Source organism: Chiloscyllium plagiosum, unplaced genomic scaffold (genome assembly GCF_037043375.1).
Source record: "Chiloscyllium plagiosum isolate Xiang-an unplaced genomic scaffold, Cpla_swu_hap1 HiC_scaffold_46, whole genome shotgun sequence".
NCBI lineage: Eukaryota > Metazoa > Chordata > Chondrichthyes > Orectolobiformes > Hemiscylliidae > Chiloscyllium > Chiloscyllium plagiosum.
This window is the reverse complement of record NW_028270184.1, coordinates 7,915,016-7,942,694: the sequence shown is the minus strand read 5'-3', so window position 1 is coordinate 7,942,694 and position 27,679 is coordinate 7,915,016. Positions and strand designations below refer to the sequence as shown.

The window sequence follows — 27,679 nt, the reverse complement described above, 5'->3', positions numbered from 1 at the left end:
TGAATCCCCGAGATGTTTCCGAGCTTACTGTCACTCCTCAAGGGTTTGGAGAAGGGGTTAATGGGGATGGGGGAATCCTGGATCACAACAGCAAGGTAGCTGAGTACCTGACCAGGAGTGATATACCCCGACAGTGCTCACGGTAATGAAGGCTATGAGGAAAGGGCGAGGAAACTGGATGTGTGGGATCGGCCCATGGAACAATGCAGGAGACTAGAGGGGCCGAAAGGCCTTATGAACTTACCAATATTGCCTCAGCCTACCTCTCCCTCCCGACCAACACATACTGTCTCTCTGGGGAACAGCAACTCTCTGATCCTAAAATCTGCAGGCCATTTGGCCTATCAAGTCCATGCTGACTCTACGAACAGCATTCCACCATATTCCAGTCACCCTGCATTTCCCGTGGCTACCCCAACTAACCAACAGCATCCCTGGACACTATGGGACAATTTAGCATGGTCAATCCACCCTAACTTGCACATCCCTGGGCACTATGGGACAATTTAGCACGTCCAATCCACCCGAACCTGCACATCCCTGGGCACTATGGGACAATTTAGCACGTCCAATCCACCCTAACCTGCACATCCCTGGGCACTATGGGACAATTTAGCACGGCCAATCCACCCTAACCTGCACATCCCTGGGCACTATGGGACAATTTAGCATGGCCAATCCACCCTAACCTGCACATCCCTGGAACACTATGGGACAATTTAGCACGTCCAATCCACCCTAACCTGCACATCCCTGGGCACTATGGGACAATTTAGCAAGGCCAATCCACCCTAACCTGCACATCCCTGGGCACTATGGGGCAATTTAGCATGGCCAATCCACCCTAACCTGCACATCCCTGGGCACTATGGGACAATTTAGCATGGCCAATCCACCCTAACCTGTACATCATTGGACTGTGGGAGGAAACCAGAGCACCCAGAGGAAACCCCATGCAGACAGGGGGAGAATGTGCAAACTCCACATAGACAGTAGCTCAAGGGTGTGATCGAACCCAGTTCCCTGGCGCTGTGAGGCAGCAGTGCTAACCACTGAGCCACACAATCCCATACAATCCCCGTAACCCCACATGGCCAAACCACTTAATCTGTGGGAGGAAACCCTTGCAAACAATCCATTCAGATACCCATGGCTGGAATCGAACGTGGTCCCCAGTACGATAAAGCAGCAATGCTCACAATTGCATCACTATCCTCCGGCCATCTACGAGATGCACTGCAGAAATTCACCAAAGGCTCCTCAGACAGCACCTTCCAAATCCACGACCATCTCGAAGGACCAAGGCAGCAGATACATGGGAACACCACCCCCCACAAGTTCCCACCACTCCCCATCCCAACTTGGAAATATATCGGCCGTTCCTTGGGTCTGAATCCTGGAACTCCCTCCCCCAGGGCATTGTGGGTCTAACCCACAGCACACGGACTGCAGTGGTTCAAGATGGCAACTCACCCCACCTTCTCAAGGGGGGCACTTAGAGAGGGGCGGGGTATAAATGCTGGGCCCAGCCAGTGTCACCCATGTTCCACAAGCGAATAAAAATTTTAACAAGACATTTGCTCGACCAGAAAGCAGGAAGGTGGAAAATTCTCTTCCAAATACACACGAGAAAACACCCCGGTCAGGTCCTGAATGAAGCTCACTCATCACCCACCTCCTTCTGATTTGGTCTTGAAGAATTCTCCCGGGAAAGGAAGATCCGCTAACTCCAAACATTTCTCTGTCACAAATCCAGGAACAAGTCAAATTCAGCAGATGGCAGGGTCTACAGCGTCAGAAAGAGGTCACCCATGGAAGACAGAGGTGAGGAGAACTTCCTCTCTCCAAGTGGGAGGGTATCTTTGGAATTCTTTACCACAGAGGGCTGTCGAGGCTGGGTGGGTGAGTAGATTCAAGGCCGAGATAGGGTGCTTTTTTAAACTAGAGCCAAAGAGTCATACAGCACGGAAACAGACCCTTCAGCCCAACTCGTCCATGGAGGCCAGGGAAGGGGAATGGAGGGGTAAAGTGAGGAAGCTGGAGTTGGAGATGGTCAGACCAGCACTGACTGCTGGAGCACACCGAATGGACTGAAGAGCCAACTCCTGCTCCCACGCCTCATGGTCACGAATATTGGGCTAGACTTGGCAGTTTTGAAAGGTTTCTCTGTTACTCACATGCACATACTCTATCTCTCTCACACACACACATACACATTGGCACGCACACATATATACTCAGTCTTTCAACACGCACACACACGTGCACATGCACACATGCTCATACATACACACATACTCACATGCAGACACATGCATGCACTCACACACAGTCACACATTTTCTCTCCATCACACACACTCTCTCTCTCACACATTCTCTCTCACACTCAGGCATACACACACACTCACTCACACATTCTCTCTCACGCACACTCTCTCACACACACACTCACTCACACACACTCTCACACACTCTGTCACTCACACATTCTCTCTCACAAACATACACTCACACACATATTCTCTCAAACACACACACACTCTCTTACACACACGCACACACACATACTCTGTCACACATTCTCTCTCACACACACACACACTCTCTCTCACACACACATGCACATTCAGCAGCTGGATGCTTGTGAATTCAAGAATCCCACTTTGAATCTGCACCCTTCATTTTTTAGAAGCATGGCACCAGCTGTGCCCTGATCTGGTCTGACTTACAGGCGCAGGGTCGACATGAGGAAACCTGACAGAATTGAGTCACAGTGTCCATATGATGTGCAGCAGCAATACTGACACAGTGCGGGCTCAACTCTGAGAGAGTGAGCGACAGCCTAGCACTGAGACAGATCGATGAACAAATCCCCTTCCTCTCTCCCCACCCGGCTCACCGCCATCTCTCCTATCCTCCCAAAGCAATTGCCCCCCCCCTCGGTCAACCTTCTGAGAGGGGGCAAGCTACCTGACTGGGAAATCGGCCTAGGTATGGCGGATAGAGCCTGACCAGGGCTCGCAGCCTGTGACCATTTACTGGGTCAGAGGTAGGGACACTGTCGCCTCCAGTTGAGAAAGATCCCATTCCTCGCTCCTAGAACCCCAGCCGGCGATCAGAACTGACTCTGACTTGGCATCGCCAGGCCCTGGCAGAGTGTGGGCGGATCTAGAACCGGGTGGGACTGATGAGTCAACTTGATGCTACAGTCAAGAAAGCAGACCACGCCTCTACTTCCACAAGGAGGCTAAGGAAATTTGGCACACCCACAAGGACTCTGGCCGATTTTTTTATAGGTGCACAACAGAAAAGCTTGGAATGGCAACTGCTCTGCCCAGGACCGTGAGAAACTCCAGGGAGCTGTGAACACAGCCCAGTCCATCACACAAACCAACTTTCCATCTACTGACTCCATCTACACTCCTCACTGCCTTGGGAAGGCAGCCGACATCATCAGAAGACCCCTCCCACCCCAGTTATAATCTCTCCCAGCCTCTTCCCTCAGGCAGGAGGGACAAAAGCTCAAACACATGGACCGACAGGTTCAAGAACAGCTTCTTCCCCACTGTTACCAGACTCATGAACGGGCCTCTCATATACTAGAGTTGATCTTCTCCGTAGCCGTCACACCACGTTCTGCATTCTGTTACCCCGAGGTACTTATGTAAGGGATGATTTAGATTAGATTTGGGTTTTATTGTCACACGTACTCAAGTATAGGAAGACAGTGAAAAGTTGGCAATGTCCCCATTCTCAGTGCCCTTTTAGGTACAAAATCTCAAGTACAAAAGCAGGAAAATAAAGAAATAAGGTAAAAAAACTCGTAGATACAGAGCCATACAACACGGAAACAGACCCTTCGGCCCAACCAGTCCATGCCGACCCTAATCCCAAACTAAACTAGTCCCACCTGCCTGCTCCTGCCCCATATCCATCCAAATCCTTTGCTATTCATATCCTTATCCAAATGCCTTTTAAACATTGCAAGTGAATGCTCATTTACCATACCCTCTGGAAGTTCATTCCACACACGAACCACCCTGTGTGTCAATAATTTGCCCCTCATGTCTTTTCAAAATCTGTTCAGTGTAACGTAGAAAATAAAGGAAATAAATGGAAAAGTTAAACATTGAACACTGGAAGCAGTATTTTTCACTGCATGTGACAGGAATAAAACAAACCAAATCCTGTTAGACAAATAGGCACCCCTCTTTATGTCAGAAATGAGTCAAAATCTGATCTCTCTGTGTGGTTCTTGTGTCTTTGACTAGATACATTGTAAAACTCCCTCTACACTGTCCCCCATCAAACACTCCCCAGGACAGGGACAGCACGGGGCAAGATACAGAGTAAAGCTCCCTCTACGCTGTACCTCAGAGGAGCCAGTGGGTTGTGTGTGTGTGTGTCGTACACTCCCCGGCTCCTGTCTGACAGACAGCACCGATTAATGGCTGGGATTGTCAGAGACAGAGTTGTAAAGTTGAGCCGTGCTCTTTGGCTCTGTTAATGCGAGCTGTCCTGAGACTGGGAGCTGGCTTATTGCAGAGTGGGTCCCTGGGCGGAACATAACCTGTGGGTCCCCAGTCCCTTTGTAGTTCGTGGTCTGATGTCATGGGAGATGAAAGGAAGCCTGGGAAAAGCGAATAACTGCAGACGCGATCAATGAATGAAGTACCCGTGGGCTGGTCCTTTGTAATAAACTCAAGTGGACACTATTCCTGCTCATCGGCCTGGAGCTGCACTGTGTCAGGAGCAGCTTGGACTAAAAACCGTTCAGGTTGTGGGATTTGCCCGTCAGTTCTGGCCCTCCAACCTGGAGTGTGCATAACACCGTGGAGTGTAACTCTCCTGGGTCCAAAATTATCATGTCAAAATTCCAAGTTGCTCACCAGTACCAGAATGAAAGCTGCCCCCACACCCCTCCATGTTGAATAGTAACAGGGCTGAGGGCTGTTCTCAATGCAGACCTTCAAACGTGAGGACCAGGCCACTCTGCCCAACCCCAGGGCTGCTCTCCCATCCCACATGCCATTTCACCAGCCTGCCTTCCTCTTGTCCATCTGTCTCCACGCTTTCATAAACTCTACGCCTGCCTCCGTTTGAGGAAGGCTGTCCTGTGTTTGATGGGGAACAGTGTAGAGAGAGTTTTATTCTGTATCTAACCCCGTGCTGTCCCTGTCCTGGGAGTGTGTGATGGGGAACAGTGTAGAGAGAGTTTTACTCTGTATCAAACCCATGCTGTCCCTGTCCTGGGGAGTGTTTGATGGGGGATGTTGTAGAGGTAGCTTTACTCTGTATCTAACCCCGTGCTGTCCCTGTCCTGGGGAGTGTTTGATGGAGGGCAGTGAAGAGGAAGCTTTACTCTGTATCTAAACCTGCGGATACCCACACAACACCTTTGATAAAAGTAAGTTTAACTCATGTTAAGGTGCCATGATTCTTTAGATATGACTATACATCACATTTAACACCTCCTGTGAGACATCGGACCCAACTCAGGAACGCAACTTCCAACACAGAAAGAATGGATGGGACAGGCACACCACAAACTCGCAAGCACACAGTAAAACTGCCTGAGATTCTGTCTAATCCTGCCAAGGGTCGTCTGTTGCATTAAATTTAGTGGTCTGTGTGCCAAACCCACAGTATCATAATGGTATCAGAACACGTAAGCTGAGGTTATAAAGGCCTCAGACTCCATCTTACCCCTGGATCACATGATGCATGACACTCTCCTGGAGGTTTGCTCCCTCTGTTGTACCATAATCACGTCAGGTCAGCTCAGATTCTTATGCGCCCGTCAATGTCCTGTTGGCTTTGATCAATGTCTGTTGCTTTCTTCAATACCGTTGATATCTACAGCCAGCTCAGGGACGTAGCGTGAGCAGGAACAAACGCCCCAGATAAAACTCCCACGTTAGTCCTTTGTGTCCTGAACATAAGAACTCGGAGCAGGAGTCAGCCATTCAGCCCATCCAGCTTGCTCTGGCATTCAATAAGATCACAGCTGATCTTTCCATGGATCCAGCTCCACTTACCCGCCCTCTCACCTTAATCCTTTCACTGTCCAAAAGTCTATCTTTGCCTTAAAAACATTGAGCAAGGTAGCCTCAATTGGACAGAGAATTCCAGGGATTCCCAACCCTTTGGATAAAGACGTTCCTCCTCAGCTCAGTCTAAAATCTGCTCCCCCTCATTTGGAGGCCGTGCCCCCTCATTCTAGTTTCAGTGGGAACAGCCTCCCTCCTTCTATTCCCATCATAATTGCATATGTTTCTCTAAGACCCCAGGCCCCAACCCCCATTGTTTTAAATTCCAGTGAGTACAGCCCTAGAGTACTCAACCTCTCCTCATAAACCAACCCTCTCAACTCCAGAGTCAACCTGGTAAACCTCCTCCGCGCCCCCCCAGCCTCCAGTGTCATTTTTCTCAAGTAAGGAGACCAGAACTGGACACAGCAAAGGTACAAGATCCTTTATCTGAAATGCTCAGAACCTGTTGTTTTTAGGAATTAGGAATTGTTCGGTTTAACGGTGTAATTTTTAAAAATCTTCCCAGCTAACTAAAAACGCGCTTGTCCACACGTCACCCCACTACCATGTCGCATCTGAGTGACAGACCTCGAGTGGGTGTCGACTTGGGTTCACTGGCTGCTCACCAAACAGCCTTGTTAAAAAAATCTTCACTAAAAAAAGTCCTTTGGATTTCGGAGCTTTTCGGTTTTTGGATGTTCGGATAAAGGATCTTGTACCTGCACTCTCGGCGTGGCCTCACCAGTACCTCGCAGATCTACACCATAGCCTCCCTTGTTTTTCAACTCCACCCCTCTCGCTCTTGTATGGTGGCGTCAATTAACCCCTCCAGATACAGAGTGCCGCACACACCAAAGATTTGTAGCAAATGACTTGTGACATGGATTATACGGGCAGGGAGGTCATGTTGGAGCTGTACTGAGCGTTGGTGAGGTCACTCTGGAGTTCAGTTCCAGTCTCCGCACTGTAGCAAGGATGTGTGATCGCACTGGGAGGAGGGGGCGCAGAGGAGATTCACCAGGACGTTCCCTGGGATGGAGCTGTTCAGATAGGCCGGATAAGCTCCGGTAGCTTCCTTTGGAACAGGGAAGGTCGAGGCTGGGGGGGGGTGTTTCCTGATGGATTATAGGGCAAGATGGAAAGGAAGCAGCTAGTTCCCTCAATTGCAGCATCAATAGCAAGGGGGAGCATCATTTTCAGGCAAAAGGGCAGGAGAGGGTTTAAGGAACCCAGAGGGTGGGTGGTGGGGGGGATGTCTGGAATGCACTGCCTGGGTGGGGGGAGTTGTACCAGGATGAGCATCTGAAGTGTCGTAACATTCACCCAGGGCCTCCCCGGCGCACACGGTGTGAGTATACAATTCTGTGAGTTACTCTGGCAGAAGAGCCAGTTAAGTGGGAAGCATAGCCAGAGGGACCTGCCAATAAATACAGGCAGCAGCACATTCACCACTACCCTCCACCCCCCTGCTATCCCAATTGCCTCAGTCTAATTGTCTATCCCATCCTGGGCAGTATCAACCTCTGACCCCCCCCCCCAGAGGTGAATTCCATCACATCACAACGCAATTCATGTTGTCATGAGTATTGGACATCTGGGCTGTAGCACATGCATTCTCTCTCTCTCTCTCTCACACACACACACATACACTCACACACACACACACATACACTCACACACTCATAGACACACACACTCAAACACACACACACAGGCACAGACACACACACACATACATGCACTCACACACATACACTCACACACTCATAGACACACACACTCAAACACACACACACAGACACACACACACATACACACACACATACACTCACACACACACACAGGCACCCACACACAGACACACACATCCACTCACACACACACATACACTCACACACTCATAGACACACACTCAAACACACACACACAGGCACCCATGCACACACACATACACTCACACACATACACTCACGGACACACACACACTCAAACACACTGACACTCACACACACACACAGGCACACATACACAGACACACACTTACACACACACACACTCACATATACACACACAGGCACCCACACACATACACACACATACACTCATACACACACACACACTCACACACAGACACAAAATACTGACATATACACACACAAGTACTGACACATACATACACACACACACAGACAGGCACACACAAAATATGATCATACACACACATTCACCTACACACTCACATACACACACACAAAAAGGCACACATAATACATACAGGCATACACACCCCCACACACACATACACTCACAGAATCAAACACACACACACACAGCCCCCCCAGGCGCACACACACGGACACACATGTACACACACACCAAAGCGTGCACACACACACATGCAGACACACATGCAGACACACACACTCATACACAGACACACGCGCGCACACACACACACATGCAGAGACACACACTCACATACACATACACGCACATCCAGGCACACAGGTTCACACACCCATGCGCGCGCGCTCACACACACACGCCACCACCCCCCCCCCACATGGGGTTGGCATGACCCTTGCCCCTGCCCTCAGTATTTGTTGACAAGTGCACGCCTCCTTCTGAAAAGGCTCACAGCCTGCAATTAAACAGCCTCTGGACTCCTATTCCATTTCCTGCAATGGAGTGGGTGTCAACAGCGCTCAGCGATTAGAAATGATTTAATTCCGAATTTATTTTAGGCGGCGATGATTAAAACATGAGGAGGCACGGTGTAATCAATCCACGGCAGAAATTGGGAGATTAGAGGCGGCTGCAGTTTTCTGGCCAGCTCTCTGAAATGCCTGAGCCCTGCTCCCTGCAATAATCGCATCAAACTATTTTCTCTTTGTCTTGCTTTTTATAACAGCTCAGTAATTAACTCTGTCATCGCCTCTCGGGCAATGTGAGCTTGTCATTCCCACTCCCAGGAACTAATCTGTTCCTGTCCCCAGTCCACTCCCACTCCACCCCAGCAGGTTTCCTTCTGATGTTCCCGAGGGGTTCGAAACGGGAAGTGGGTTTACGTTCCAAGGTTTACGGGGTCGGACTGAGATGAGGAGAAATGATTAGATTAGATTCTCTACAGAGTGGAAACAGGCCCTTTGGCCCAACAAGTCCACACCGACCTGCTGAAGGGTAACCCACCCAGACTCATTTCCCTTTGACTAATGTACCTAACACTATGGGACAATTTAGCATGGCCAATCCACCCTAACCTGCACATCCCTGGACACTATGGGACAATTTAGCACGGCCAATCCACCCTAACCTGCACACCCCTGGGCACTATGGGACAATTTAGCATGGCCAATCCACCCTAACCTGCAACCCCTGGGCACTATGGGGCAATTTAGCACGGCCAATCCACCCTAACCTGCACACCCCTGGGCACTATGGGACAACTTAGCAAGGCCAATCCACCCTAACCTGCACATCCCTGGGCACTATGGGACAATTTAGCACGGCCAATCCACCCTAACCTGCACATCCCTGGGCACTATGGGACAACTTAGCAAGGCCAATCCACCCTAACCTGCACATGCCTGGGCACTATGGGACAATTTAGCATGAAAATGTGTTGCTGGAAAAGCGCAGCAGGTCAGGCAGCATCCAGGGAACAGGAGAATCGACGTTTCGGGCATAAGCCCTTCTTCAGGAATGAGGAAAGTGTGTCCAGCAGGCTAAGATAAGGGATGAACTCGGATTTCACCAGTTTCCTCATTTTCCCTCCCCCCACCTTGTCTCAGTCAAATCCATCAAACTCAGCACCGCCTTCCTAACCTGCAATCTTCTTCCTGACCTCTCCGCCCCCACCCCAGTCTGACCTATCACCCTCACCTTGACCTCTTTCCACCTATCGCATTTCCAACGCCCCTCCCCCAAGTCCCTCCTCCCTACCTTTTATCTAAAACACTTTCCACATTCCTGAAGAAGGGCTTATGCCCGAAACGTCGATTCTCCTGCTCCCTGGATGCTGCCTGACATGCTGCGCTTTTCCAGCAACACATTTTCAGCTCTGATCTCCAGCATCTGCAGACCTCACTTTCTCCACAAAGTAGCATGGCCAATCCACCCTAACCTGCACACCCCTGGGCACTATGGGACAATTTAGCACGGCCAATCCACCCTAACCTGCGCATCCCTGGAATCTATGGGACAATTTAGCACGGCCAAACCACCCTAAACTGCACATCCCTGGACACTATGGGACAATTTAGCACTGTCAATCCACCCTAACCTGCACATCCCTGGGCACTATGAGACAATTTAGCACGGCCAATACACCCTAATCTGCACATCCCTGGACACTATGGGACAATTTAGCACGGCCAAACCAACCTAACCTGCACATCCCTGGACACTATTGTACAATTTAATGTGGTCAATCCACCCTAACTTGCACACCCCTGGGCACTATGGGACAATTTAGCACGGCCAATACACCCTAATCTGCACATCCCTGGACACTATGGGACAATTTAGCACGGCCAATCCACCTTAACCTGCACATCCCTGGGCACTATGGGACAATTTAGCACGGTCAATCCCCCTAATCTGCACATCTCTGGGCACTATGGTACAATTTAATGTGGTCATTCCACCCTAATCTGCACATCCCTGGGCACTATGGGACAATTTAGCACGGCCAATCCACCCTCACCTGCACATCCCTGGACACTATGGGACAATTTAGCACGGCCAATCCACCCTAACCTGCACATCCCTGGACACTATTGTACAATTTAATGTGGTCATTCCACCCTAATCTGCACATCCCTGGACACTATGGGACAATTTAGCACGGCCAATCCACCCTAACCTGCACATCCGTGGACACTATGGCACAATTTAGCACGGCCAATCCACCCTAACCTGCACACCCCTGGACACTATTGTACAATTTAGCTTGGCCAATCCACCCTAACCTGCACATCTCTGGACACTATGGTACAATTTAGCGTGGCCAATCCACCCGAAACCTGCACATCGCTGGACACTATGGGACAATTTAGCAGGGCAAATCCACCCTAACCTGCGCATCCCTGGAATCTATGGGACAATTTAGCGCGGCCAAACCACCCTAAACTGCACATCCCTGGGCACTATGGGACAATTTAGCATGGCCAATCCACCCTAACCTGCACATCCCTGGACACTATGGGACAATTTAGCACGGCCAATCCACCCTAACCTGCACACCCCAGAACACTATTGTACAATTTAGCTTGGCCAATCCACCCTAACCTGCACATCTCTGGACACTATGGTACAATTTAGCGTGGCCAATCCACCCGAAGCCTGCACATCCCTGGACACTATGGGACAATTTAGCAGGGCAAATCCACCCTAACCTGCGCATCCCTGGAATCTATGGGACAATTTAGCGCGGCCAAACCACCCTAAACTGCACATCGGTGGACACTATGGGACAATTTAGCACGGTCAATCCACCCTAACCTGCACATCCCTGGACACTATGGGACAATTTAGTACGGCCAATCCACCCTAACCTGCACACCCCTGAACACTATGGGACAATTTAGCATGGCCAATCCACTCTAACCTGCACATCTTTGGACTTTGGGAGGAAACCGGAGCACCCGGAGGAAACCCATGCAGACATGGGGATAACGTGCAAACTCCACACAGATAGTCTCCCGAGGGTGGGATCAAACCCAGGTCACTGGCACAGTGAGGCAGCTGTGCTAACCACTGAGACATTGTGCTGCCCCAAAATAGAAAGTGCTCAGAAAAGGATGTTGTCGGGGTTGAGCTAGAGGGAGAGGCTGAATAGGCTGGGGCTGTCTTCCGTCGATTGAGGGAGACTGAGGAAACATCTTATGGAGGTTTATAAAATTATGAAGAGCATGGACAGGGTGAATAGACAAGGATTTCCCCCCATGATAGGGGAGTCCAAAACTAGATGGCATAGGATTAGGGTGAGAGGATAAAGATATAAAAGGCATTTAAGGGGTAACCTTTTCACACAGAGGGTGGTGTATGTATGGAATGAGCTGCCAGAGGAAGTGGTGGAGGCTGGTACAATGACAACATTTAAAAGGCATCTGGATGGGGACATGAATAGGAAGGGTTTGGAGGGATATGGGCCAAGTGCTGGCAAATGGGAATAGATTAGGTTGGGATAGCTGGTCAGCTTAGGCGAGATGTACTGAAGGGTCTGTTTCTGTGCTGCGCGTCGCTACGACAGACCTCCCCGTTCACCACACTCTTGGCAGCACAATCCAGATCCTAACCACTTCCTGCCAAAGGTGGTCCCTCGAATAGCCACTTCGTATTCCACGGAGTGAGAGCATCATTGGAGGAGGCCAGCATTTATGACCCCATCCCTGATCGCCCAGAGGGGCAGTTAAGAGTTGACCACACGTGACTCTACTGTCAGTCCGTTGCAGTCCTGGTATTTTCCTGAGAACCCAGGCCAATCCGGTTTTATTTTAATGTGGAGCTTTGCAGTAAATCACTTTGATGCTGCTGTTAACAATGCCATTTTCATCAAGGGTCCTGTCACTAATGGTCCTTTTTTGTGAAACGTTCAAACGTGGTTATATTGCTGGCTAGGCCTGAATTTATTACACAGCGAGCACATAAGGGTCAACCACATCACCGTAAATCTGGAGTCACGTGGGTAAGAAAGGCAAATTCCCTTCCCGTTCCCTTGACAGCGTGAGTGAACCAGATCACAGATTCCCCACAGTGAGGAAACAGACCATTCAGGCCACCGCCCCACCAAGCAGCATCCCACCCAGACATGACGCTGTCCCAAGCATTTCCCAGTGTGGATGCAGGCCATTCAGCCCTCACACAAACCTTCTGAAGACCATCACCCCCGATCCAACCGAGCCCCGTGTTTCCCACCGCGAACACACCCAGACTGCAACCCCTGGGCACTATGGGACAATTTAGCACGGCCAATCCACCCTAACCTGCACATCCCTGGGCACTATGGGACAATTTAGCACGGCCAATCCACCCTAACCTGCACATCCCTGGGCACTATGGGACAATTTAGCATGGCCAATCCACCCTAACCTGCACATCCCTGGGCACTATGGGACAATTTAGAACGGCAAATCCACCCTAACCTGCACATCCCTGGGCACTATGGGATAATTTAGCATGGCCAATCCACCCTAACCTGCACATCCCTGGGCACTATGGGACAATTTAGCACGGCCAATCCACCCTAACCTGCACACCCCTGGACACTATGGGACAATTTAGCACGGCCAATCCACCCTAACCTGCACATCCCTGGGCACTATGGGACAATTTAGCACGGCCAATCCACCCTAACCTGCACATCCCTGGGCACTATGGGATAATTTAGCATGGCCAATCCACCCTAACCTGCACATCCCTGGGCACTATGGGACAATTTAGCACGGCCAATCCACCCTAACCTGCACATCCCTGGGCACTATGGGACAATTTAGAACGGCAAATCCACCCTAACCTGCACATCCCTGGGCACTATGGGACAATTTAGCACGGCCAATCCACCCTAACCTGCACATCCCTGGACACTATGGGACAATTTAGAACGGCCAATCCACCCTAACCTGCACATCCCTGGGCACTATGGGACAATTTAGCACGGCCAATCCACCCTAACCTGCACATCCCTGGGCACTATGGGACAATTTAGCACGGCCAATCCACCCTAACCTGCACATCCCTGGACACTATGGGACAATTTAGCACGGCCAATCCACCCTAACCTGCACATCCCTGGGCACTATGGGACAATTTAGCACGGCCAATCCATCCTAACCTGCACATTCCTGGACACAATGGGACAATTTAGCACTGTCAATCCACCCTAACCTGCACATCCCTAGGCACTATGGGACAATTTAGCATGGCCAATCCACCCTGACCTGCACATCTTTGGACCGTGAGAGGAAACCGTGGAGGAAACCCCATGCAGACACGGGAGGGAATGTACAAACTCCACACAGACAGTAGCCCGAGGGTGGGATCGAACCCGGGTCCCTGGCGCGTGAGGCAGCAGTGCTAGCCACTGAGCCACCGATAGCTAACAGTTATCAGCAGTGTTAATGTTCAGCCAGCTTTCGATTCCTGGTTGAGTTGGATTCAAGTTTCGCCAGGGGCTGGAGTAGGATTTGAACTCCCCGAGCATGAAGCCAGGGTTCCATATTACTAACAGCACCACCACTGCTGAGAATGAGTGACAGTGTGTGAAAGCAAGGCTGGAATTCTTAAAGCTCGATATAGGTACGACTACAGAACAAGGGTAGGCCATTCAAGCTATCAAACCTATCCCACTCTTCAATCAGATTTGAAGGTGACCTTTGCTCCATCTTCCTGCTGGCACCACCCCATCACCCTTGACCCCATCCGATCCTTTTGAACCCCCCACCCCAAACTGTGTCTGTCAAAAATCTACCTCCCCAACCCTGGAATCAATCCAGGATGCATTGTCCACTCCAGAACCAGAGAGGTTCTGAGGCCATTCCACCCATCGTGTGTGCACCAACTGACAAAAGTGACAGTCCAATCTCATCCTAATTCTCACCGAGACAGGACATTGGTCCAGTTTTGGAAGACTGCGCTCAACTCTGGTCTCCCTGCTATAGGAAAGATGTTGCAAAACTTGAAAGGGTTCAGAAAAGGTTTACAAGCATGTTGCCAGGATTGGAGGGTTTCAGCTATAGGGAGAGTCTGAACAGGCTGGGGCTGTTTTCCCTGGAGTGTTGGAGGCTGAGGGGTGACCTTATAGAGGTTCACAAAATCATGAGGGGGCATGGATCGGGTAAATAGACAAATTATTTTTCCTAGGGTCGGGGAGTCCAGAACTAGAAGGCATAGGTTTAGGGTGAGAGGGGAAAGATATAAAAGGGACCTAAGGGGCAACTTTTTCACACAGAGGGTGGTACGTGTATGGAATGAGCTGCCAGAGGAAGTGGTGGAGGCTGGTACAATGACAACGTTTAAAAGGCATCTGGATGGGGACATGAATAGGAAGGGTTTAGAGGGATATGGGCCAAGTGCTGGCAAATGGGACTAGATTGGGTTGGGATATCTGGTCGGCATGGACAGGTTGGACCATAGGGTTTGTTTCCGTGCTATGGGACACCATAATAATAAAGCGAATTCAATTCAGTTCAGTCACTGGGGTGCAATGGATTCAGTTCAGCTCAGCTGCTTTGCACCAAGTGTGGTTAGATTGGGATGTTTGGACTCGGCTTCTGGAGACCGCGGGGGCGGGGGGGGGGGGGCGGCGGTATATAGAAGTCTTGTTACCAAGGGGAGTGCTGGGGGCTGGATGGTGTCGATGTGTACAAGGGGGAAGCATAAATATACACGAGAAGGAACAAAGGGAAGAGAGAAGTATAAAGCTACAAAGGGCTACTGGTAAAGTATGGATATGACCACATTGAAGAGAGAGAGAGAGAGAAAGAGATAGACAGAGATAGATAGAGAGAGAGACAGAGAGTGAGAGAAATAGAGAGATAGAGAGAGAGAGAGATAGACAGACACAGAGAGAGAGATAGACAGAGATCGATAGAGAGATAGACAGAGAGTGAGAGAAATAGAGAGAGAGAGGGACAGAGAGAGAGATAGACAGAGAGAGATAGACAGAGAGAGTGAGAGAAATCGAGAGAGATAGACAGAGATAGAGAGAGAGAGACTGAGAGAGCGAGAGAAATAGAGAGAGAGAGAGACTGAGAGAGAATAAACACCAGGATAGAGAGAGAGAGACGGTGAGAGAGAGAGGGGAGAGCGAGAGACAGGGAGAGAGAAAGGGAAAGAGAGAGAGAGACAGAGAGAGAGTGAGAATAAACACGAGGATAGAGAGAGAGAGAGGGAGACACAGAGAGAGAGGGAGAGGGAGAGAGAGAGAGAGAGAGAGAGAGAGAGAGGGAGAGAGAGAGTGCAGAAGCGATTTACAAAAAGGGTTCTGGGGGATGTGAAACTTCAATGACGGGGAGAGATTGAAGAAGCTGGGGACCATTCCGCCTCGGGAGAGGGGAAACGCCGAGAGAGGGAGAGGTTTTCAAAATCACAGAATGGGGAGGTGGGTGGACAGGAGTGGATAGGGAGGAGGTGTTCCTGCTGGGAATAGGGAATGGGAAGGGGGGTTGGGGCGTGGATTTAAAGTGAGGGGTAAATGAATCGAGGGCAATATGAGTGGAACCATTTCCACCTAGCGAGTGGTGAGGGGGTGGGGTACCCTGCCTAGAGAACATGGGTCCATGGGGATGGATAGGTTCTCAATCAGCAAGGCAATCCAGTGGGGAGGGGGGGGGCGGTGTTGAGACACATACCGGCCGCAGTTGCGTCGTGGAGCACACTCGATGGGCTGAACTGTCTAATCCTGCTCGATTATCTTAAAGGAAAACTGGGAGAGGCGGGTTGCATCGCGATTTATTGGGGGGGGAGGGGGGTGTGATTGAATGGAAACAGTGGGCAGGGAGCTGGGGGAGGGGGGAAGCCGGGAGATTCTTACTGGGGAGGGGATAGAAGCTCGGCACTGTAACAACTCCGTGAGCGATTGGCCGAGTTGGTGGGGGGGGCCTGTAGTGAGGAATTTGGCTCCCCGCCCCCTTCAGGGCCAACTTTGAACGCTCCCCTCACCCTCCATGACACGTGAAGTGACACACTGTCCTTGTCACTCATTCATCTCGAAGCTTCATTGAGGAGATTCAGACAAGACACCTATTCCCAGAGCAGCTCCCTCCAATTTCATTAAGTCACCGAAAGAGAGAAAAAAAAATGGAATTGACAAACAAAAATGAATAATGCAAGCAAAAACACATTACAGGAACGTTCACTTCATGTTGTACTCTGCACCAAAAATACTTTACTGCTAAAGATCTCTGGCTCCGGGCCAACATTCTCATTAAATTGGCCCTGACTTCAGAAAAAATTATTCTGCCAGCCCTGTTTTGTTCATCCACAGAGTTACTGTGAAATAAAAGCTAGATTTCTGCAGGTCCCTGGGTCATCTGAAGAGCTTCACAGCTGGTAGAGTGCTTCTGAAATCGGAGCTGCTTTTGATATTTAGGGAACACAGCAGTCAATTTCTGCACAGCCAGCTCACTCACGTAGCAATGTAATTGTGACCCACTCCAACTGTTTCTTCAATTCACTTGGCTGCACATGCCAGAGAGAATTTCCAATTGCAGTTCTGATCTCCCAGGAGCCCAGCAGACAGTGCAGCACTCCTTCAGTACTGAGCCTCCAACAGTGCGACACTCCCTCAGTACTGACCCTCTGACAGTGCGGCACTTTCCCAGCATTGACCCTCTGACAGTGCAGCGCTCCCTCAGTACTGACCCTCTGACAGTGCGGCACTCCCTCAGCAGTGACTCTCCGACAGTGCAGCACTCCTTCAGCACTGACCCTCCGACAGTGCGGCACTTTCCCAGCACTGACTCACCGACAGTGCGGCACCCCCTCAGTACTGACCCTCCGACAGTGCGGCACTTTCCCAGTACTGACCTTCCAACAGTGTGGCACTCCCTCAGTACTGACCCTCCGACAGTGCGGGGCTCCCTCAGTACTGACCCTCCAACAGTGTGGCACTCCCTCAGTACTGACCCTCCAACAGTGCAGGGTTCCCTCAGCACTGACCCTCTCACAGTGCAGCACTCCCTCAGTACTGACCCTCCAACAGTGCAGCACTCCCTCAGTACTGACCCTCCAACAGTGTGGCACTCCCTCAGTACTGACCCTCCGACAGTGCGGCACTCCCTCAGTACTGACCCTGCGACAGTGCGGCACACCCTCAGTAGTGACCCTCCGACAGTGCAGCACTCCCTCAGTACTGACCCTCCAACAGTGCGGCACTCCCTCAGTACTGACCCTCCGACAGTGCGGCACTGCCTCAGTACTGACCCTCCGACAGTGCGGCACCTCCCTAGCATTGACCCTCTGACAGTGCGGCACTCCCTCAGCAGTGACTCTCCGACAGTGCGGTACTCCCTCAGTACTGACTCGCCGATAATGCAGTGTTCCCTCACCACTGACCCTCCGACAGTGCAGCACTCCCTCAGTACTCACCCTCCTGCAGTGCGGCACTCCCTCAGTACTGACCCCTCAACAGTGCGTCACTCCCACAGTACTGACCTTCCGACAGTGCGACACTCCTTCAGTACTGACCCTCTAACAGTGCAGCACTCCCTCAGTACTGACCCTCCGACAGTGCGGCACTCCCTCAGTACTGACCCTTCGACAGTGCGGCACTTCCCCAGCACTGACCCTCTGACAGTGCAGCGCTCCCTCAGTACTGACCCTCCGATAGTGCGGCACTCTCTCAGTACTGACCCTCCAACAGTGCAGCACTCCCTCAGTACTGACCCTGCGACAGTGCGGCACTCCCTCAGTACTGACCCTCCGACAGTGCAGCACTCCCTCAGTACTGACCCTCCAACAGTGTGGCACTCCCTCAGTACTGACCCTCCAACAGTGCGGGGCTCCCTCAGTACTGACCCTCCAACAGTGTGGCACTCCCTCAGTACTGTCCCTCCAACAGTGTGGCACTCCCTCAGTACTGACCCTCCGACAGTGCAGCACTCCCTCAGTACTGACCCTCCAACAGTGCGGCACTCCCTCAGTACTGACCCTCCGACAGTGCGGCACCTCCCCAGCACTGACCCTCTGACAGTGCGGCACTCCCTCAGCAGTGACTCTCCAACAGTGCAGCACTCCCTCAGTACTGACCCTGCGACAGTGCGGCACTCCCTCAGTACTGACCCTCCGACAGTGCAGCACTCCCTCAGTACTGACCCTCCAACAGTGTGGCACTCCCTCAGTACTGACCCTCCAACAGTGCGGGGCTCCCTCAGTACTGACCCTCCAACAGTGTGGCACTCCCTCAGTACTGACCCTCCAACAGTGTGGCACTCCCTCTGTACTGACCCTCCGACAGTGCAGCACTCCCTCAGTACTGACCCTCCAACAGTGCAGCACTCCCTCAGTACTGACCCTCCGACAGTGCGGCACCTCCCCAGCACTGACCCTCTGACAGTGCGGCACTCCCTCAGCAGTGACTCTCCAACAGTGCGGTACTCCCTCAGTACTGACTCGCCGATAATGCAGTGTTCCCTCAGCACTAACCCTCCGACAGTGCAGCACTCCCTCAGTACTCACCCTCCGGCAGTGCGGCACTCCCTCAGTACTGACCCTTCAACAGTGCGTCACTCCCACAGTACTGACCTTCCGACAGTGCGACACTCCTTCAGTACTGACCCTCTAACAGTGCAGCACTCCCTCAGTACTGACCCTCCAACAGCGCAGTGTTCCCTCAGCACTGACACTCTGACAGTGCAGCACTCCCTCAGTACTGACCCTGCGACAGTGCGGCACTCCCTCAGTACTGACCCTCCGACAGTGCAGCACTCCCTCAGTACTGACCCTCCAACAGTGTGGCACTCCCTTAGTACTGACCCTCCAACAGTGCGGGGCTCCCTCAGTACTGACCCTCCAACAGTGTGGCACTCCCTCAGTACTGACCCTCCAACAGTGCGGGGCTCCCTCAGTACTGACCCTCCAACATTGTGGCACTCCCTCAGTACTGACCCTCCGACAGTGCAGCACTCCCTCAGTACTGACCCTCCAACAGTGCGGCACTCCCTCAGTACTGACCCTCCGACAGTGCGGCACTGCCTCAGTACTGACCCTCCGACAGTGCGGCACCTCCCCAGCACTGACCCTCTGACAGTGCAGCACTCCCTCAGCAGTGACTCTCTGACAGTGCGGTACTCCCTCAGTACTGACTCGCCGATAATGCAGTGTTCCCTCAGCACTGACCCTCCGACAGTGCAGCACTCCCTCAGTACTCACCCTCCGGCAATGCAGCACTCCCTCAGTACTGACCCTTCAACAGTACGTCACTCCCACAGTACTGACCTTCCGACAGTGCGACACTCCTTCAGTATTGACCCTCTAACAGTGCAGCACTCCCTCAGTACTGACCCTCCAACAGTGCAGTGTTCCCCCAGCACTGACACTCTGACAGTGCAGCACTCCCTCAGTACTGACCCTCCGACAGTGCGGCACTCCCTCAGTACTGACCCTTCGACAGTGCGGCACTTCCCCAGCACTGACCCTCTGACAGTGCAGCGCTCCCTCAGTACTGACCCTCCGACAGTGCGGCACTCCCTCAGTACTGACCCTCCGACAGTGCGGCACTCCCTCAGTACTGACCCTCCGGCAGTGCGGCACTTCCCCAGCACTGACCCTCTGACAGTGCGGCACTCCCTCAGCAGTGACTCTCCGACAGTGCAGCGCTCCCTCAGTACTGACCCTCCAACAGTGCAGCACTCCCTCAGCACTGACCCTCTGACAGGGTGGCGCTCCGTCAGTACTGACCCTCCGGCAGTGCGGCACTCCCTCAGTACTGACCCTCCGACAGTGCGGCACTCCCTCAGTACTGACTCTCCGATTGTGCGGCACTCCCTCAGCCTGCTCTACCATTTAATCTAAACATGCTTGATCCTCCACCTCAATGCCTTGTTCCCGCTTTCACTCCCCAACCTTGGATTGTACCAATCTCATTCCTGAATATGTTCAACATTTCGTGTAGTAGCATGTTCCTGACCACCCTTTGTGTGTAGAAATATTTCATCTCAGTCCTAAACTGTCTAACCTGTATCCCGAAACCATGTCCTGTCTGGTGCTCAGTGTCCTCTGGCAGCTCATTCCATACACGTATCATACTCTGTGTGAAAAAGTTGCCCCTTAGGTCTCTTTTAAATCTTTCCCCTCTCACCCTAAACCTATGCCCTCTAGTTCTGGACTCCCCCACCCTGGGGGAAAGAAAACCTTGTCTATTTACCCTATCCATGCCCCTCATGATTTTATAAACCTCTATAAGGTCAGCCCTCAGCCTCCGAAGCTCCAGGGAAAACAGCCCCAGCCTGTTCAGCCTCTCCCTATAGCTCAAACCCACCAACATCCCTAAAAATCTTTTCCACACCCTTTCAAATTTCACAAAATTGTTCCTGTAGCAGGAACACCAGAATTGCACGCAACATTCCAAAATGTCCTGTACAGCCACAACATGACCTCACAGCTCCTACACTCAATGCACTGACCAATACAGGGAAATGACTCGGGAACACCACCCCAGGCCCACTTTGGGATTGAATCGACGGCCGTTTCCCCCCCCCCATTGACCTTTGACCCCTCGTTCGTCAACACTTGGTCAAACTCTGTCTTAGAACTTTCCATTGACCACCCTCCCCAACTCCATCCCTGATGAAGAGAGTTCCAGAGACTCAGGACACTCTGAGAAAAAGTATTCCTCTGTCATAAAACAGGGAACTTGTTTTTGAACTGTGTCCCCTCCACCAACCACACCCCTCCAAGTTCTGGACTCTCCCACAAGGGAAAACACCCCTTATATTTAACCCTCTGTTAAATCCACTCAAGATCGTACAGGTATCAATAACTCCTCATTCATCGTACACTGCCTCCTCAAGAGGCTCAGGAAATTCGGCACATCCTCACGGATGCTTACCAATATTTGGAGAAAGCATCCTATTTAGATGCATCACAGCCTGGTACACCAACTGCTCTGCCCAGGGCTGTGAAAAACTACAGGGAGCTGTGAACACAGCCCAGTCCCTCACACAAACCCAACCTTCCATCCACCGACTCCATCTACACTCCCCACTGCCTTGGGAAGGCAGCCGACATCATCAGAGACCTCTCCCAGCCCGGTTATAATCTCTCCCTCTCAAGCAGGAGGGACAAAAGCTCAAACACACGGACCAACAGGTTCAAGAACAGCTTCTTCCACACTGTTATCAGTCTCATGAAAGGCCCTTTCATAAATTAGAGTTGATCTCTCTCTGCACCTTTCTGTAGCTGTAACACTGTATTTGGCATTCTGTTCCATTACCCTGGTGTACTTCTGGAAGGTAGGATTTGTCTGGATAACACACAAAACAGTACTTTTCACTGTATCTCGGCACATGTGATGATAATTAATCACGTCAAATCGTACAGAACAGAAGAGATCCTTCGGCCCATCAACTCTGTACCAAGAAAAAGACTCTCAGTTGACACTCGGCTCACTTTTCCATACTAAACTCTTTCCCACAGAAGATTATTGAATCCCTGTAGTATGGAAACAGGTCTTTCGGCCCAACACCGACGCTCTGAACTGTAACCCACCCAGACCCATTCCCCTCTCCAGTATTTCAACCTGACTCATGCATCAGACCTGCACATCCCTGGACACTATGGGACAATTTAGCATAGCCAATCCACCCTAACCTGCACATCCCTGGGCACTATGGGACAATTTAGCACGGCCAATCCACCCTAACCTGCATATCCCTGGACACTATGGGACAATTTAGCACGGCCAATTCACCCTAACCTGCACATCCCTGAGCACTACGGGACAATTTAGCACGGCCAATCCACCCTAACCTGCACATCCCTGGACACTACGGGACAATTTAGCACGGCCAATCCACCCTAACCTGCACATCCCTGGGCACAATGGAGCAATTTAGCACGGCCAATTACCCTAACCTGCACATCCCTGGGCACTATGGGACAATTTAGCACAGCCAATCCACCCTAACCTGCACATCCCTGGACACTATGGAACAATTTAGCACGGCCAATCCACCCTAACCTACACATCCCTGGGCACAATGGGGCAATTTAGCACGGCCAATCCACCCTAACCTGCACATCCCTGGGCACAATGGGGCAATTTAGCACGGCCAATACACCATTACCTGCACATCCCTGGACACTATGGGACAATTTAGCACGAACCAACCCAACCAACCTGTAGCACAGCATTTCAACTCCCCCTCCCACTCCACCGAGGATATGCAGGTCATTGGACTCATCCACCGCCAAACGGAGCGATTCAGAGAGCACCTCTGGGCCACCCGGACGAACCAACCCAACCAACCTGTAGCACAGCATTTCAACTCCCCCTCCCACTCCACCGAGGATATGCAGGTCATTGGACTCATCCACCGCCAAACCACAACAACCCGACGGTCGGAGGAGGAGCGTCTTATCTTCCAACTGGGAACCCTCCAACCGCAGGGGATGAACTTGGACTTCACCAGTTTCTTCATCCCCCCTCCCCCCACCTTGTCTCAGCCGGATCCCTCCAGCCCGGCACCGCCTTCCTGACCTGCAGTCTTCTTCTTGACCTCTCCGCCTCCATCCTACTCCGACCTATCACCCTCACCTTGACCTCTTTCCACCTATCACATTTCCAACGCCCCTCCTCCAAGTCCCTCCTCCCTACCTTTTATCTTCTCCTGCTGAACACTCTCTGCTCATTCCTGAAGAAGGGCCTGTGCCCGAAACGTCGAATCTCCTGTTCCCTGGATGCTGCCTGACCTGCTGTGCTGTTCCAGCAATAAAGTTTCAACTTGGATCTCCAGCATCTGCAGACCTCACTTTCTCCTCGACAATTTAGCACGGCCAATCCACCCGAACCTGCACATCCCTGGACACTATGGGACAATTTAGCACGGCCAATCCACCCTAACCTGCACATCCCTGGACACTATGGGACAATTTAGCACGGCCAATCCACCCGAACCTGCACATCCCTGGGCACAATGGGGCAATTTAGCACGGCCAATCCACCCGAACCTGCACATCCCTGGGCACTATGGGACAATTTAGCACGGCCAATCCACCCTAACCTGCACATCCCTGGGCACAATGGGACAATTTAGCACGGCCAATCCACCCCAACCTGCACATCCCTGGACACTATGGGACAATTTAGCACGGCCAATCCACCCTAACCTGCACATCCCTGGACACTATGGGACAATTTAGCACGGCCAATCCACCCGAACCTGCACATCCCTGGGCACAATGGGGCAATTTAGCACGGCCAATCCACCCTAACCTGCACATCCCTGGGCACAATGGGGCAATTTAGCACAGCCAATCCACCCTAACCTGCACATCTCTGGACTGTGGGAGGAAACCAGAGCACCCGGAGGAAACCCCACAAAGACACGGGGGGAGAATGTGCAAAGTCCACAAAGACTGTCACCCGAGGGTGGAATTCAACCCGGGTCGTAGGCGCTGGGAGGCAGCAGTGATAACTACTAAGCCACCGTGCCACCCTAAGTAAAATTCAGTTTAAAATTTCCTCTTAAAATATACAGCACTGACATTAATCCAGATGTTTTAAAACTCATTTGTGCTGCTGATAAGCTCAGCATTTATTGCCCCATCCCTAGGTGCCCCCCTTGAGAAGCTGGGGAGGTGAGCCGCCACCTTGAACCGCTGCAGTCCGTGTGCTGTGGGTTAGACCCACAATGCCCTGCGGGAGGGAGTTCCAGGATTCTGACCCAAGGAACGGCCGATATAGTCCCAAGTCAGGATGGGGAGTGGTGGGAACTTGTAGGGGCGTTGGTGTTCCCATGTATCTGTTGTCCCTTGTCCTTCTAGATGGAAGTGGCCGTGGGTTTGGAAGGTACTGTCTGAGGACCCTCGGGCAGTTGCTGCAGTGCGTCTTGTAGATGGTACACAGTGCTGCTACTGAGCGTCGGGGGTGGGGAGGAGGGAGTGGGTGTGGTGCCAATCGAGCGGGGGCCGCTTTGTCCCTGGATGGTGTCGAGCTTCTCGAGTGTTGTTGGAGCTGCCTCCATCCCGGGGTAAGGCTGCAATCCTTTCCTTGTTAGCAGTGAGCTTTGAGGAATGAAACGTCTGCATTGATCCGTGCGCTCACAATCCCGGGAGGAATTGTGAAATTTCCATCCAATTAGTATTGACCTGATGGAGCCTGCCTGTTCCCTCTATCCGTGTGAAGGCTGGTCAAATTAATTATGAATGCTGCAAAGCAGTTAGTGAGCATGTCATTCACTCCCGGCCACGGGACGTGGAAACTGTCAGCGGCAATGTTATCAAAAATTACGCTGTCTGCAGACCAGTGGGGAAAAAAACCAGGAGATCGCAGGACTAAGCAATCTCACTGCTAACTTGCTTTGAATTTGGGAATACATTGGTTCTAAGGTAAGACCATAAGACATAGGAGATTAGGCCATTCGGCCCATCGAGCCTGCTCCGCCATTCAATCATCGCTGACAAGTTTCTCAACCCCATTCTCCTGCTCTGTCCCCGTAAACCTTGATCCCCTTAACACTCAAGAGCCTATCTATCTCCGTCTTAAACGTATTCAATGACCCGGCCCCCACAGCCTTCTGTGGCAGTGGATTCCATAGATTTCCCACTCTCTGGCTGATGATGTTTCTCCTTGTCTCGGTTCCAAAGGGTCTTCCCTTTACTCTAAGGCTGTGCCGTAGGGTCCTAGTCTTTCCGACCAATGGAAACATCTTCCCAACATCCACTCTGTCCAGGCCTTTCAGTATTCTGTAACTTTCAATCAGATGCCCCCCTCATCCTTCTAAACCCCATCGAGTATAAACCCAGAGTCCTCAAACATTCCTCATACGTTAAGCGTTTCATTCCTGGGACCGTTCTTGTGAACCTCCTCTGAACACGCTCCAGTACATCCTTCCTGAAATATGGGGCCCAGAACTGAGCACAATACTCCAAATGTGGTCTGACCAGAACCTTATAGAGCCTCAGAAGTACATCCCTGTTTTTATATTCCTCTCAAAATAAATGCCATGGTTGCATTTGCCTTCCTAATTATTGATTCAAAAGGACCACCTTGGTACCATTCAGCCTACACCAAACCTCCAAAGAGGAAACTCCACACAGACACAGAGAGAACATGCAAACTCCACAAAGACAGACGCCCGAGGGTGGGATCAAACCTGGGTCCCTGGCGCTGTGCAGCAGTAGTGCTAACCACTGAGCCACCGTGCCTCCCTAGTTCCAATGACTTTCAGCTCCTATATATTTGTGAGGTGACACCAATGGGAGATGGGCCAGTCCAGGTGATGTTCACCGACTTTCTCTGATCGCAGGTGTTAGGCTTACTGGCTGGGGAGAGCTCTCTGCACTGGATTCCATGGTGGGGCAAGGCGTGCTGGGGGGAAGGGAGCTGCCTGCACTGAGTTGGGAGATCAGCCATGATCGCAATGAATGGTGGAGCTGGCTTGAAGGGCTGAATGGCCTACTCCTGCTCCTAGTGTCTATGTTTCTGTGTATCAGAGTTTGCTCTCTGCACACACACACTCACACACACCCACACACACTCACACAACACACACACACACTCACTCACAACACACACACACACAGCACATGCACACACGCAGACACATACATATATACACACCCACTTACACACGCCACACTCACACACACACTCACAGATGCCACACTCACACACACACATAACACATGCACACATACACTCACGCTCACACACGCCACACTCACACACATACACAAACACATACACACAAACAACACACCACACATACACACACACAGAGACAAACCCACCACACACACACACTCACCGATGCCACACAGACGCCACTCACACACAAATGCACACATGCCACATGCACCCATACTCACACTCACACACACATACAACACACCACACATAAACATACACAGACATTCATACACAAATGCACAAACCTCACACTCACCCACACCACCACACACTCACACATTCACACCACTCCAAGATGAATGGACCTCCCTATCCTTTAGCAAGACAGAATGTTGCAGCAAGAAGGAAGGTTGGTGGTAATGGTTAAAGCCATTTCTTGAGCAGTGTGGAGAAAGTGCTGACCGTACTGTACTTGCCAATGAGGTACGGGAAATAAGGCAGCAGCCCTTCGAGACTACAGCCATTCAGAGCAATGCTGCATTCAAATTCATCATTGCAATGTGCAGGGCCTGTTGGGGACACAGTGACAGCAGCTCAGAGGCACGTTGACATTCAGGGGATAGCCGCAGTGAGAGACACCGACGAGTTCATAAGTGCGAACACAGATGAACAGGGCGCAGACTGGATACAAGAAGCAGCAAGTCTCTAAACACTAATGCCCATGTGGGATGGGACATAAGGGCTGGTTTTGCCAGCAGTGCCCCACACCCCTTGGTAGAACGTGTGTGTGCGCGCGCACGTGGAGTCTTGCAAAGAAACATTTTCGTGTTCGGACTCTGTTTCACCACTATTCCTGAGTCGTATTGCTGCCCAGTCCTGGGATCATCGAGTCAAAGGGATGTACAGCACCGAAACAGACCCTTCGGCCCAACCCATCCATGCCGATCAGATATCCTAAGCTAATCTAGTCCCATTTGCCAGTACTTGGCCCATATCTCTCTAAACCCTTCATATTCATATACCCATCCAGATGCCTTTTAAATGGCACGGTGGCTCAGTGGTTAGCACAGTCTCCCCCCCCACCGTGGGGTTTCTTGCAGGTGCTCCGGTTTCCTTCCACAGTCCAAAGGTGTGCAGGTTAGGGTGAATTGGTCGTGCTAAATTGTACTATAGTGTCCAGGGATGTGCAGGTTAGGGTGGATTGGTCGTGCTAAATTGTCCCATAGTGTCCAGGGATGTGCAGGTTAGGGTAGATTGGTCGTGCTAAATTGTCCGATAGTGCCGAGGGATGTGCTGGTTAGGGTGGATTGGTCGTGCGAAATTATCCCATAGTGCCCAGGGATGTGCTGGTT

At 51.5% G+C, this 27,679-nt stretch overlaps 1 protein-coding gene and 1 long non-coding RNA gene across 2 annotated transcripts in view; one reads left to right on the top strand and one right to left on the bottom strand.

The window, feature by feature from the left end:
• LOC122543998 (neurexin-1-like) overlaps positions 1-27,679 on the bottom strand; it is a 1,169,973-nt gene that overhangs the window by 787,876 nt on the left and 354,418 nt on the right. The window lies entirely within an intron of this gene.
• LOC148136202 (uncharacterized) overlaps positions 1-27,679 on the top strand; it is a 47,458-nt gene that overhangs the window by 1,131 nt on the left and 18,648 nt on the right. Inside the window, exon 2 of the long non-coding RNA XR_015754587.1 lies at positions 1,757-1,824. This is a non-coding gene — a long non-coding RNA (uncharacterized LOC148136202). The remainder of the gene's footprint in view (positions 1-1,756; positions 1,825-27,679) is intronic.